The sequence below is a fragment of the Rattus norvegicus genome, chromosome 18 (genome assembly GCF_021556685.1).
Source record: "Rattus norvegicus strain SHRSP/BbbUtx chromosome 18, alternate assembly SHRSP_T2T, whole genome shotgun sequence".
Classification (NCBI taxonomy): domain Eukaryota; kingdom Metazoa; phylum Chordata; class Mammalia; order Rodentia; family Muridae; genus Rattus; species Rattus norvegicus.
In genome coordinates this window covers 62,063,358-62,077,614 of record NC_141551.1, presented here as the reverse complement: position 1 = coordinate 62,077,614, position 14,257 = coordinate 62,063,358, and the positions used below count along the sequence as shown (strand labels likewise).

General features: G+C 44.7%; 1 long non-coding RNA gene across 6 annotated transcripts; it reads right to left on the bottom strand.

Moving 5' to 3' along the window:
- Nucleotides 1-4,544: 4,544 nt before the first annotated feature.
- LOC102551356 (uncharacterized) lies at nt 4,545-13,499 on the bottom strand. 6 transcript variants are annotated; one of them, XR_015642624.1, is made up of 5 exons: nt 13,056-13,467; nt 11,251-11,389; nt 8,530-8,682; nt 7,368-7,607; nt 5,400-6,439 (listed from the first exon to the last, which is right to left on the bottom strand). It is a non-coding gene; the product is annotated as an uncharacterized LOC102551356 (long non-coding RNA). The 6 variants fall into 6 exon arrangements; XR_015642625.1 differs by having other exon boundaries at nt 5,695-7,151; nt 7,255-7,607; XR_015642628.1 differs by lacking the exons at nt 7,368-7,607; nt 8,530-8,682 and adding an exon at nt 4,545-5,111 and having other exon boundaries at nt 6,192-6,439.
- Nucleotides 13,500-14,257: the final 758 nt, after the last annotated feature.

Sequence of the window (14,257 nt, the reverse complement as noted above, 5' to 3'; positions counted from 1 at the left end):
CTGTGGCCTGGGGATGCTGAAGGGCTCCTTCACCCCCACTGCCCACTAAGAGAAGGACTTTATTAAGCTGGTTACGAAGCACAGAGCCCAAGTAGTTTACACCAGAAACACAAAGGGTGGAGACGCCCCAACTCCTGTCGAAGGGGGGCACAAAGAGGATCAGTCAACTGCACATCTGCACAAATAAAACTTTATTAAGTTAAAAGGCAGAGAGAAACAACACATCTACCCAGCGCTTCGTGAAGGGCTTGCTCGGGAATGAGCCCCTGAAGCTTCACATTGATTTATTCCGGATGCAGCATAACCTGGTGTTTTCACTATTTCCCCTAAAATGCTTTTTTTTTTAAAATCCTGTTATGCCCAAGATCTCCTTTAACCTGGGCTTCAAAGCCTCTGTTTTGAGGGTGGAGGTGTTTTCTGTAGAACTCTGTGATCTGCTGTCTGCTTGCTTTGGACCTCACCAGCCGTAAAAGCCACTTTATCAGAGCAGGGACAGTGGCATACCGACAGTCTTTGTTGCTTGATTGGGGATGCATTTTTATGCATTTGGTTGCTTCCTGTATGTATTTTTCCCCAGTAGTTGTAACTGAATAAGAGAGCCAAAGAAAGGAGAGGCCTTACAACGGCCTCAGGTGGATCACTAATGAGTAAACAGAGCCACAGGAACCTGAAGGATTCGTGGAATTCTCTACAGATCCGTGCATTAATGGAAATCCCTTCGGTTTGGGGGTTTAAAGAAGAAGAAAAAAAAGATACTCTCCAAAACTGTTCACCTTTCAACATGTACGGCCAAACATAGTGGCACATACTTGAATCCCCCAGGGACTTGGAGTCAGGAGGGTCGGAAGTTCAAGGTCATATTTGGCGGTACGGTGAGTTTAAGGCCTGCTTGAGAGCAATGAGATCCAGTTTCAAAAATAAAAGGTGGCAGACAGGAGAGATGGCCCAACCGTTAAGAGAACACACTGCTCTTGCAGAAAGCCGGCTCACAACCACCAGCTCCAAAGGGATCCGACACCCACCCCTGACCTCTGAGATCACCAGCCCTGGGCACAAACATTCACTCAGGTGTATGCACAGGGGCACATGTGTGCACGCACATACACACACACACACACACACACACACACACACGCAGAGAGAAAGAGAGAGAGAGAGAGAGAGAGAGAGAGAGAGAGATGAGAGAGAGAGAGATGTAACTTCAAATAGTAAAAGAAATATTTTTTTTTAAGTTGGAAGCAAACTGATACAGCCGTGAACATGTCTTCCAAGTATTTCAGAGCAGAAAGTTTACTGCCAATTGGAAGCCCAGCTTCTCAGGCACACTGGCTGGGGCCTGCAGAATCAGGGCAATGTGTTATTGGAATCCCTATGGCTCAATGCTCTTGACTATGAAATGGCCATTATAGTCACAAGAAAATCAAGTGCTTATAAGACATTTGGAATTGTGTCATTTTTTAAAAATACAGCTATTATATGAGCCATATCATAGGAAGAAAAAATATTAACCAGAACTTATTTGGGACTTCTTCGTTAAGAAAATATATGTTGTTTTGAGGGTGAGTGTGATGATGCCCTGCTGGTTCCCTTCCTACAGGGGCATTAGGCCTAGAATCTGCAAGTGATTGCAATGCCTGGTCCTCACTTACAGGGGTAGGGGCTAAGCCAGGAATTCCGCATGCTGCTTGCAGTGCAGGATCCTTGCACAAGGGTGAGAGGGCTAAATCTCCTAGAGGAGAGACAGCACACAAGCCAAAGCCCGTTCCCCTCAACCCAGTCTTTCTCCACAGAATCTTTGACCACCATACATGTGGGGGGGCTGGGGGCTGGGGAAAAGGAAATGGGGGTGGTGGTGATTCCCTTTGTTGTGGAGATAGGTTACACATGCCATGTTTTATTCAATGCCTTTCCCACCTCAGTTCTTTTCTCCCATTGGGGTTTCTTCCCTCTGGGGAAACTGGCTTGCTTAGGGGGAGACAAAAGCAGGCAGAAGACACCTGAGTCACCTCCCAGGCTCCCTGGATCTCACTTCAGTTGTTATTTTCACAGAAGAACAAGGGAGTCGTCATTTACAGAAAATGTGAGTGTGGCGAGCACGAAATGACTCGGTGTTAAGTTCCGAAGTAAAAGGCTGGGCAGAAGTGAGCATGTTAATTAAACAGCTGTTGGTTGCACAACTTCCGGAAGTCATAGAAAAGGCAGCTGAGAGACAAACTATGAAAATCAATGTTCCTCTAAGGAACCTCGGTGCCAATGTGACAATTAAGGATAAATAAGAATACTATAAAATCATAAAAGCCTGTGTGTGTGTGTGTGTGTGCGTGTGTGTGTGTGTGTGTGTGTGTGTCTCCATGGATAGTGTGGGTGTCTAGAGAGGCCTGAAGACATTACCAGATCCTCTGATTGGGAATGAGGTGGGTGATTTTGAAGCTGATGTTCAGATGGGGAGGGGCCAGGCACAGCAAACTCAGCAGGTCTTCCAGGGGTGGTGGTCCTTTGCACACTGTCCCTGAATCTAATTACCTTGTACCATTAAAATAACAAGGAAGCAGGGTCCAGGGAGCGTTGAGGGTGGCTCAGGTAGACAGCGCCTGAGCAGTGGATGCTGGGAACTAAACCTAAGTTCTTTGAGTAGATGGGAAATTGGGGGGGAGGGTGACTGAAAATGAGCAGGATGTTTCTTGCTGAGTGATGGAAATGTCTTAGAATTCAAGCGATGATGGCACAGTACCACAACGATGAGAAGAGCCCAGAACTGTTGAAGTTAAGTTTGTACCATTGCCATTTTTAAAAACAGGAAACAGAACCGTTGCCAGCATGGCAGAATTAGCACCAGACAAAGTAAGTGGAGCAGCTTCCAAAACTATGTAGGAGATTGTTTACAAGAAGACGCACTTAGAAGACACAGAGATAATATCAAAACGGGACTTTCTCCCAGCCTTCTAATCTTTGCTGGTATCTAAATGATATCCCACGATAGGCAAAGAGGGCTCTTGTAAGTGAGGAGGGTTTCAGACACAGCAGGACAGGAGAGGAGTGGGGTTATAACAGATTAGATGAAGTTTGGCGCCCCATAGAGGAGGAGGTCATAGACAATCAGAAACAAACAAATGCTAAAACATAGGTCTGTGGTGGACTGCTTACCTGCCCTGTGTGCAATCTCCTGCACTGTGAAGCAAAAAAACAAAAACAAAAACAAAAAAAACAAAAGAAAGTCCTGGCTCTATCTTAGGATGGCTACATTTAGCAACTATCTATCTTCCTATCTATGTATCTATGTATCTATGTATGTAAGTATGTATCTATCTATGTATCTATCTATGTATTTATGTATCTATCTATCTATGTATCTATCTATCCATGTATCTATAGATCTATCAATCTATCTTTGTATCTATCTATGTATCTATGTATCTATCTATGCATCTATGTATTTATCTATGTATCTATAATCTATCTATGTATCTATCTATGTATCTATCTATCCATGTATCTATCTATATATCTATCTATCGATCTATCTTTGTATCTATCTATGTATCTATGTATCTATCTATGTATTTATCTATGTATCTATAATCTATCTATGTATCTATGTATTTATCTATGTATCTATAATCTATCTATGCATCTATGTATGTATTTATCTATCTATGTATCTATAAATTTATCTATCTATGTATCTATCTATCTATCTCTGGGTTTTTGTTACAGGGTTTCTCTGTGTAGCCTCAGCTGTCCTGGAACTCGCTCTGTAATCCAGGCTGGTATTTCTCATTGTTTAAGATTTATTTATTTTCATTTAATGTATATGAGTGTTTTGCCTGTGCGTATGTATGTGCACCGAATGACTTGTGCCCAAGGAGGCCAGTAGAGGGTATTGGATCTCCTGGAACTGGAGTTATAGATGTCTAAGTCACTGTGTCCATGCCAGGAATTGAACTCATGTCTACTGGAAGAGCAGCAAACTACTGAGCCATCTCTCCTGCCCCAGAATTCTGTATTTCTTAACTTTTATCTTCTTTGGTTTCAAAGGGGGCTTATAAAAACACAAAGGTAGCCCACAACATGATCTAGTAGGTAAAGACACATGTTACCAAGCCTCTAAGATAACCTGTATTTGATCCCACATGGTGAACAAAGAGAACTGTCTCCCCCAAGTTGTCCTCTGACGCTTACTGTATACTGTTCTGGAGCAGGTTGGACCAAATACATATCTACATATGCAAATAAGATGGGTAAATGTGAAAATCTGAAAGTGGCTCTGAGGTTCGTTAGAGCAGCAGAGCTTAAGAATCACTGCCCAATCAGGGACAGCAGCCCTGGCTGCTGAAGAAAGCAGAGGCCTGAGAGCATCCGAGAGGTTCTGGCTCTGTGCAGGAAGCCATTACTACTGCTACCACCTCTGTGGGCTTGAAGACTCTGCTCTGCTCCCTGAGTCCTCAGAGGGTCTCCATCCCAACAGAAGATCTTGCATGATCTGTCACAACTCTTTAAGACTGAAAAGACCAGGGTTTCAAAGGCTATTGTTGACTTTTTTTTTTAATGTTATTTATTTACTGTACATGAGTACACTGTAGTTGTCTTCAGACACACCAGAAGAGGCCATCAGATCCCATTACAGATGGTTGTGAGCCACCACACGGTTGCTGGGAAATGAACTCAGGACCTCTGGAAGAAGAGCCAGTGCTTATAACCACTGAGCCATCTCTCCAGCCCCTGTTGCTGACTTTTAAAGTTACCCCAAGAGTCAGTGCTTACCTTCCACATATCTCATCAGCAACAGAGTCCTTGAATATGTTTTGGAGTATTATTCATTTGATCACTAGAATATGAGCCAAATCTCCAGTCACACCTAAGGGCCTGCCTAGTGTCCCATTTTTTCCCACCCCACCCAACCCCCAAACCCCCAAAGCCCAAAATACAGAAACAACTCCACTGATGGATACAGTAGGCAAGAAAGGCAGCCAGGTGGAGGGGGTTGGGGGGTTGGGGGAGGATGGTGGCACTTGACTGGAATCCCAGCACTGGGAAGGCAGAGGAAGGTGGATCTCTTGAGTTCTAGGCTATCCCCCTCTGCAGAACAAGTTCCAGGGCAGCAAATTTCAGGGCTACACATAAAAAAAAAAAAAAAAAAAAAAAAAAAACTGTGTTGGAAAACAAAACAAAAACAGACACACACACACACACACACACACACACACACAAGACAGCCAGGTGTGGTGGTATACACCTATAACCAGTACACAGGACCTGAAGGCAGGAGGATCAGGAGTTCAAGGCCAGCCTCAACTGTGCAGAAAAGTTCCAGATCAGCCTGAGCAGAAAACAACTGCAGACTAACACTATACCTAAAATACACTGGATTAAGTAGAGGGAAAAAAATTGAGTTACTCATGTTAATATTCAAATATGAATAATAGTTTTAATCCTCACATACACCCAAGGGGAGGGGGTGGAGGGGGCAGCATCAGGGCTCAACCCAATAAGGTCATGCTGCAAACACAGGTCTTGCTGCTGGGTTGGGGTATCTCCCTACTCTCAGGCAGCCTACTCTCAGGCAGCCTCATGGAAGATATGCTGTGGTAGGAAGCCCAGACACGAAGTTTCAGTTGAATGTGGTTGCAAAATTAACCAACGCATTGACAAATCAAGCCCTCTAGAAAAATTGTGATTATGTCGCCGCCCACATCATCCTTCTTCAAATCGTTTATTCTTAATAAGGCCTTCCTTTGTGGAGCCATTTAACATACAGTTGTTTACAGGAAACCACAGGCAACCTTTCAAAAATGCGTGTGGGACTTCTGGCTTTGAAGATGTTTCACGAGCTCTTGGCTGCTGGCAGTCTAGGCTTTAGTATTTAACAAGGTGGCTTCTGGCCGCCTGTCTGTCTTGATCCCCTCTAATAATCTGATGCTAGAGAGTGAGTAAGAGTATGCTCACTAGCGTTCGCAATGCCAGGCCTGATCGATAGTTTTGCTGTTCACACCGCTCTGTTCCAGCTTTAGCTTCCTCACTTAGAAAGTAAGAGTGGCGAATATGATCCTGAGAGCTGCAAACACCAGCCGAGGTGTCCGCAAACTGGACAGAAGCACACACTGGCTTCCACAAAACAGCTTGAAATCTAAAATTAAAAATTGTAGAATTCCTCCTGGCCGAAAAATAAAATAGAATAAAATAAAATAACGTACATTACAAGCATTATTTAGAAACCGTGTCTTAAGTATCAATTCTTCTGAAGAAGGATGAAGTCCGGATGGTGATGCTGTGTCTCCTCTAACACACGACGTCTGGCTTTAAACTGTGCTAGTCCAGAATCCGGATCTTTCAGACTTCAGAAACCATCCTGAGAAGCCTGAGACACAAAGCTGCCCCAGGTCTAATGGCCCAGGTGCGCTTTTCTCTTTGTGACTCTGCCATTTTCAAGGTTGTTTCCACCCTGGGAGGGAAATTACAGAACCCATTACCAGAAGGTTTCTTCCCAACCCCCTGCTTGGCTGGCCCTATTTCCGGTCAGCAAGCCACAGCTGCTCTGGTGATCCAGTTGCCCCTTTCGTCTGCACCTGCCCGCCCCCTGCCACCCCCTGCCAGCGGAGACCACTGGCAACCAGCTCCGGCTCAGAGCAGGGAGCCTGGCAACCTTCCAGGGGCCTGATATTTTGACAGAGAAAAAGCTCCGTGCCCCAGCAGATGACATTCAGTACGGCTTGCACATGATGTTAGTAAACTCCCTCGAAAAGAATTTAGGGGAAACGACTTTGTGCTAGGTATAACGGCAAACACGGAAAAGGGAAGACGAAGGCACAGCCACACCCTGACCCTTGCTGTATGTTTTTACGCTACCAAAAGCCTGTCATTAATGTTACTCAGTCAAAAGAAAAGAAAATGTTCCATATATAGCAAAACGAATGCAGCTTGGAAACAGTGGTAAAGCATGCAAAGACAGAAGGACAAACATCACATAATTTTGTTAAAATGAAGCACCTTTAAAAAACAATGGAGGATGGTAAGGGGGAGGGGGAGCACTCTTATGGGGGAGGGAGAGGGGAGAGTGGGCTTATGGACAGGAAACCGGGAAACCAGGAAGGGGAATAACATTTGAAATGTAAATAAAGAAATATATCCAGCTAATTAAAAAAAAACAATAGGGGCTGGGGATTTAGCTCAGTGGTAGAGCGCTTACCTAGGAAGCGCAAGGCCCTGGGTTCGATCCCCAGCTCCGAAAAAAAGAACCAAAAAAAAAAAAAAAAAAACAATAGAGAGACAGACTATAGTTAGTAATGGTTATACAATACCATGAACAAGTGTAATGTTCTCACCTATTTACAGCCTAGTAAAATGATATAATTAGGATATAATTTATTTACCGCGATAAAAAAGAAAAACAACGAAGTGCTATGCAGAGCTATGAAGCAAGTTTGTAACTTGAGTTCCTCAGAGAAGCAGGCAGCTTCAAACCCAACAGGATCACTAAGAACACTCCTCCATCAACAAGCCGGGCACAGCAGCCAGATGTGGGGGCTCCTGCCTGTTTTTCCAGCACTCAAATGGAGGAGGCAAGAGGGTAGCAAGTGCAAGTGCTGCCAGGCATACATGGCAATATCTGTCTAAAATGCAAAAAGGAAGAAGAGGAAAGGACAGGAGGGGAGGGAAGAGGGGAGGGGGAGGGGAGGAGAGGGGAGCGACAATTATATGCATCAATATCAGTCTTCATAAAGATAGGAAAGTAAATGATCAGTAAGAGCTTCTTTGGCTATTTCTAGAACTATTTTTGAAAAAAAAACAAATCTGAACAAAATATGGCAAAATGTGGTCCATTTAATCTCTTGGATGTTCGCAGGTTTTATGTAATTTTTTTCCTTTTTCTTTTCTTTTTTTTTTTTTTTTTTTTTTTTTTTTTTCGGAGCTGGGGACGAACCCAGGGCCTTTCCCTTGCTAGGCAAGCGCTCTACCACTGAGCTAAATCCCCAACCCCTTATGTAATTTTTTTAATCTAAATTAATTTTTCCCGTCTTCAGTTCCTTTCTCAAATCTTAACACTTCCTCTTCCGCCTTCATTCCTTTGACCTGGCTTCTCGGGCTCAGAACACTGATACTTTCAAAAATCCCCCACCCACTCCTCAGTGCCTGTACCACATGGAGCCGCCCACTTCTCCCCCCCACCCACCCGCCCCTCCCCCGGGCTACCAGAGCAGTCAGGCTTACATACAAGGCCCTGTCACCTGTTGTCCACCCAAGGCCAATCTCTCTGTCTGGTAACTGTTTGGTGCCTGTCTTTTCAGCTGGAACTCGTTTGCCATAAAGCCAGACATTTGTGTCTACATAGTTCTCTGACAAGTCCCAAACATGGAGTTTGCTAAATGAACGCATGTGTTTCCTTTCTATATATTTGAAATATTTCAGCATTTTACCAATTGATGAGATAATAATATTAACAATTAACATAATGATATCTGAACAGAGAAACAGGGCTGTGTAGGATAAAGTGCTTGTCTAGAAGCCCTAGGGTCAATGACCAGCAATACCTACCCTAGGGATGGAAGCACCAATCCGAGATCCTAGTACTCAAGAAGAGGCAGGAGGGGGCTGGAGAGATGGCTCCGTGGTTAAGAGCACTGACTGCTCTTCCAGAGGTCCTGAGTTCAAATCCCAGCAGCCAATCACGTGGTGGCTCACAACCATCTGTAATGAGATTTGATACCCTCTTCTGGTGTCTGAAGACAGCTACCATGTATATAATAAATAAATAAATCTTTAAAAAGGGGTGTGGTGGTGCTGGAGAGATGGCTTGGGGGTTAAGAGCACTGATTGTTCTTTTAGAGATCCTGAGTTCAATTGCCAGCAACCACACGTTGGCTCATAACCATCTATAATGGGATGTGATGTCCTCTTTTGGTGTGTCTGAAGACAGTCACAGTAAACTCATATACAGTAAATAAATAAATCTTAAAGGAAGGAGGAGGAAGAGGAGGAAGGGGAGGAGGAGGAGAAGGAGAAGGAAGAAGAAGGAGAAGGAGGAGGAGAAGGAGAAGAGGAGGAAGAGGAGAAGAGGAGGAGGAGAAGGGGAGGGGGAGGGGGAGGGGGAGAGTTAAGGGGAGGGGAGGGGGAATGAAAAGAACTTGAACTCATGAGATGCCTGAACCAACTCGCTTTATTTTCCCCATAAACCACTGAAATGACTGCAAAGCCTGTTAGTCTTTCAGCGTCTGAGCTGTTTCCCAAAGACGGCTGAGATTGTTTTGCTATATGCACGTCCCAACTGTTGCTTAGAAACAGGGGCTGGAGAGATAGCTGGGTAGCTAAGACGGCTTGCTCCTCTTGCAGGGACAAAAGTTTAGTTCCTAGCACTCATGCCAAGTGACTCACAACTACCTTTAACTCCAGCTCCAAGAGATTTGACACATTTTCTGGCTTCAATCCCAGCATTAGAGAGGGAATAGCACGTAGAGGCAAACTCTTTGAGTTTAAGGCCAGCCTAGTCTATAAAGACCAGAGCTGCCACACAGAGAAACCCTGTCTCAAGAAACAAACAAACAAATTAAAAAAAAAAAAATCTTATAGGCTGGACGGATGGTTCAGTGGTTAAGAACTGGTTGCTCTTACAGAGGATTCAAGTTAGATTCTCAGCATCTACATGGAAACTCACAGCCATCTGCAACTCCAGTTCCAGGGGATGTAGTGTCTTCTGGCCTTCCACAGTGCCAAGCACACACACGATTCAGACATACACACAGGCAAACGTCCATAGTCGTAAAGTTTAAATAACAAAGATCTCTTCCCATCTGTCTTATCAGGGTTTCTATTCCTGCACAAACATCATGACCAAGAAGCAAGCTGGGGAGGAAAGGGTTTATTAAGCTCACACTTCCACATTGCTGTTCATCACCCAAGGAAGTCAGGGCAGGAACTCAAGCAGGGCAGGAAGCAGGAGCTGATGCAGAGACCATGGAGGGATGTTACTGACTGGCTTGCTTCCCCTGGCTTGCTCAGCTTGCTCTCTTATAGAACCCAAGACCACCAGCGCAGGGACAGCACCACTCACAATGGACTGGGTCCTCCGCTCTTGATCTCTAATTGAGAAAATGCCTTACAGCTGGGTCTCATGGAGGCATTTCCACAACTGAGGCTCCTTTCTCTGTGATAACCGCAGCTGGTGTCAAGTTGACACACAAAACCAGCCAGTACACCATCCATAAGTAACTGAGTCAGGAGACACCACTGTGTCTATGGGGTACATGTTCCAGCTTCCAAGAAATGTGAATATCATCTGAGAACAGGCGAACGAGAGCCAGCAGAACGTGATGAATTAAGGTATGAAGCACAATCCTCATTATACAGTCACAGACTCTCAATTCTAAGTGCTAGGATTCCAGAAGGTACTGTGCCTGACCGGATGTTCCTCTCTCTTGTTGTCTCTCCTTTGATGATGTTGTTGTTGTTGTTTTGGGATGAGGGCTTACCATGTAGCCCTGCCTGGCCTAGAAGGGTGTATGCAGACTGTCTTAGTTCGTGTTTTACTGCTGTGAAAGGACACCATGATCAATGCAAGTTCTATAAAGGACAACATCTAATTGGGACTGGCTTACAGGTTCAGAGGTTTAGTCCATTATCATCAAGGAGGGAACATGGCAGCATCCAGGCAGGCGTGGTGCAGGAGGAGCTGAGTTCTACATCTTCACCCAAAGGAAGCCAGGAACAGACTGAGCATCCTCCAGCAGCTAAGAGGAGGGTCTCCAAGCCCACCCCACAGTGACACACTTCCTCCAACAAGGCCACACCTAATAGTGCCACTCCCTGGGCCAAGCATATGCAAACCATCACACAGACCTGTCTGGCTGGAACTCATAGAGATTTGCCAGCCTCTGCCTCCTGAGAGGCACCACCATGGCGGGCTGGATGTTCATGTTTAGATAGCAGAAATTTCAAAACGCAATTCTACATGGATAATCGTAATATTCGATATCTTTATTCTGAATCAAATATGCATGCTGTGTCTTATAACAGTAAAAGCCAACGTATAAAAGAACTGACTACTGTCCAAGCAAAGGACAGGTATTCTCAATGAAGAACTTTTCCTTCGTTAAGAATATTGAAATGGGGGCTGGGGATTTAGCTCAGTGGTAGAACGCTTACCTAGGAAACGCAAGGCCCTGGGTTCGGTCCCCAGCTCCGAAAAAAAGAACCAAAAAAAAAAAAAAAAAGAATATTGAAATGATTTTCATAAAGTATTTTGGAAATGCCAGTGCTTACCATAACTATGAAGTGCACACATCCAGGAATATCCATTCAGTGGCACTGTATAGGTGCTTTTTCTTCTAGAGTCTCTGCTACAGGAACAGCCAACATGCCTTGGTGAGCCAAGGTACTTGCCACGAAGCCTGATTTGATCCTGAGTTTGAGACCAGTGAAGTAAATAAGATTGGTTTTTTATTTTGTTTTTGATTTTTTTTTAAGATTTGTTTATTTATTTTATGCGTAAGCATACTGATCTCAGCTTCTGATGAAGAGGGGAACTCTAATGCCTCGGTGTACTTACGTATAGTTTCCTTAGGTAGTCGAGTCAGTGCCCTGTGTCTCTGTAGCCATCAGCCCTACAAGAATGCTCAAGATTGATCTCAAAGCTAAGGGTCAGGGCTAGGAGAGGCAGGTAGCTCACTGGGTACAGGAGCAGCCTGTTTACATACCCAACACCCTCCAAATGGTGAACAAGGCACTGTCCAGGCAGAGCTGGGAAGATCCCAGGGACTTGCTGCAGGGACTTGCTGAAACAGTGAGCCCCAGGCTCAGTAAAAGACCCTGTCCTCCTTCAACCTCCACATACACCTTTATGAGTAAACACCACACACACACACACACACACACACACACAAAGTGTGCTTATATGGGGTTGGGGTTGGGAGATAGGGATTGAAGTCTGTCATTGTTGATGTCACCAAAAAACCAATTTATGTTCATGAACTTCCTGGTTCTCCAAACGAGAATGAGTAATTCGTCATTGCCCTTTTATTTGAACAAGTAAATATTTATCAAGCACATTTTCATGTTATAAGCAGCATAAAACAGAGAAAGTAGAAAGAAAAAAATAACAGTTTCTGTGGCTTTCAGCAATTTTCAAACTTTACCTTGATAATCAAGTGTTGGTTTTCATGCACCTGACTCAAGGGACTCATCAGAAGCCTCCTCAGGCTTAGTTCTTATGGTACTATGATAAATACACATCATGCTTTTATGAGTAATTAGTAGATGATATCAGGGTTCTAAAATTAACAAGTTAATATTACCTGTTACCTGCTACATTGATAACCACTGCCCAGAGATGATTTGCAGCAGAAGCTTCATTACAAGAGCTGCAAAACCTTACATCTGAATCATAAACAGAGTTTGTGTTTCCTCTAGAATATGATGTTTCCGAACAACGTTGTCTAAGATTACTAAAATTCCCTGTGATAATTGTGTCTCAGGTTCACACGGGTCATGTAAGTTCATTTTCATATCCCTAAAAATTAATCAGGCCTGGGGAATATCATTTAACAGTAATAAACACTTAGTGGGTGAAAAGGGAGGCTCTTGTCAACATTGGCAAATAAGATTGAAAAACTTGGGGACTGGGAATATAGCTCTGGGGCAGAGCACTTGTTTAGCATGTTTGAGGCCCTGGGTTCAATCCCCGGCATGGGAAGAAAGAGAAGTAAATCTTTTGGGGCTGAGCTGGGTGGTAGAGGACTTGATGAATATGTCTGGGGTTCTGGGTTTGATCCCTGGTACTTTAAAATAAAAATGGCCAGGTGTAGTGAAGCACTCCTTTAATCCCAGCACTTGAGAGCCATCCACTGGTGAATCTGAATTGAAAGCCAGCCTGGTCTACTGAGCTCCAGGACAACTGAGGCTTCATAGTAAGACACACACCCAAAAAGCAAAGGAAACAAAATCTGCCCCACTCCTCTGTACAGTTTCAGCCCCAGTTTAAATTTGAGAAACTCGCCAGGCAAGTACTTTTCAAACCATTTGCGCTGTTGCTTTTGTTGAAGGTCGGTGGTAGATTTTGCTCTTCTTACCTTTCTTCTCATGATAGGTCTTCCTCATGGACCACTCTCCTAAGAGCCTTCTCCCCACAGTGGTCTATTCCAGCCAAAGATGTCCCCAGTCTTCTAGCAACAGGAAAAGAGGGTTGTTATCCACTGAGAGGAAGATGGGCCGGTGCCTGCTCCGCAGAGGGAGGACCGAGCGATGAGGGCTCTCCTCTGAGTTGTGGAGCCCATCTGAAACGGGAAAGAAGCATGCGCTGCTTCTCACCGTGCCAGAGAGTACCACCTGCTCTCGCTGCAATCAGAGAAAAGAGACAAAGACTCGGCTGCCAACGCTCTCAAGAAGCACTATTCAGAGTAATCATTAACAAGCCCGGAAGCGCACACTCCACACTTGGGATAAACTGAACACGTCTCCAAACTCCAAAGTATTTGTCTACGTGACTCCCACAGCTTACTTATCAGGAAAGGGCTGGGAGAGACCAATCCTGTAACTATTTCGAGCACAAGAAGAACTAACAGCAGAAATCCAGCCTTAGAAAGGGATTTGATATGTGCTCGTTGCTGCTTGAAAGGAACACGAGGAAGCCTGCAATCCCAGCCACTCACAAGGCTGAGGCAGGAGGATTACAGGTTGAAAGCCTAAGCAACAGAGTGAGTTTAAGACCCCGTCAGGCTACCGTAGTAAGATCCTATGTCAAAATAAGAAATAAAAATAAAACAAGAGAGGGCTGAGGGGAGCTCAGAGAAGAGTGTGTAACATGAGCAAGGCTGTGGGTTTAATCTCAGTACAAAAGAAAGAAAAAAACAAGGAGAGAAATGAAAAGAGAGAAGAAGAGAGGGAGGGAGGGGTATGGAGGGAGGGAAGGGGAAGGGAAGAAGAGAGGGAGCGAGGGAGCGAGGGAGCGAGGGAGCGAGGGAGCGAGGGAGCGAGGGAGCGAGGGAGCGAGGGAGCGAGGGAGCGAGGGAGCGAGGGAAAGAAGAATGTGCAATTGGAAACATAGGTCTGAGGCTGGGTTGCTTTCCCCTGGTCCGGCCTTGCAGTCTGCCTTTCACAGTTGCTCAAAGGTGGGCTAGAGAGATGGCTCAGCTGTTAAGAGCACCCGATGTTCTTGCAAAGGACCTGGGTTCACACTGTCTGCCTGGTGCACCCACATACATGCAAGCAAAATACTCAAACGTGAATTAAAGTAAATTTTAAAAAACCTTTAGTTTTTTGGTTTTTTGTTTTT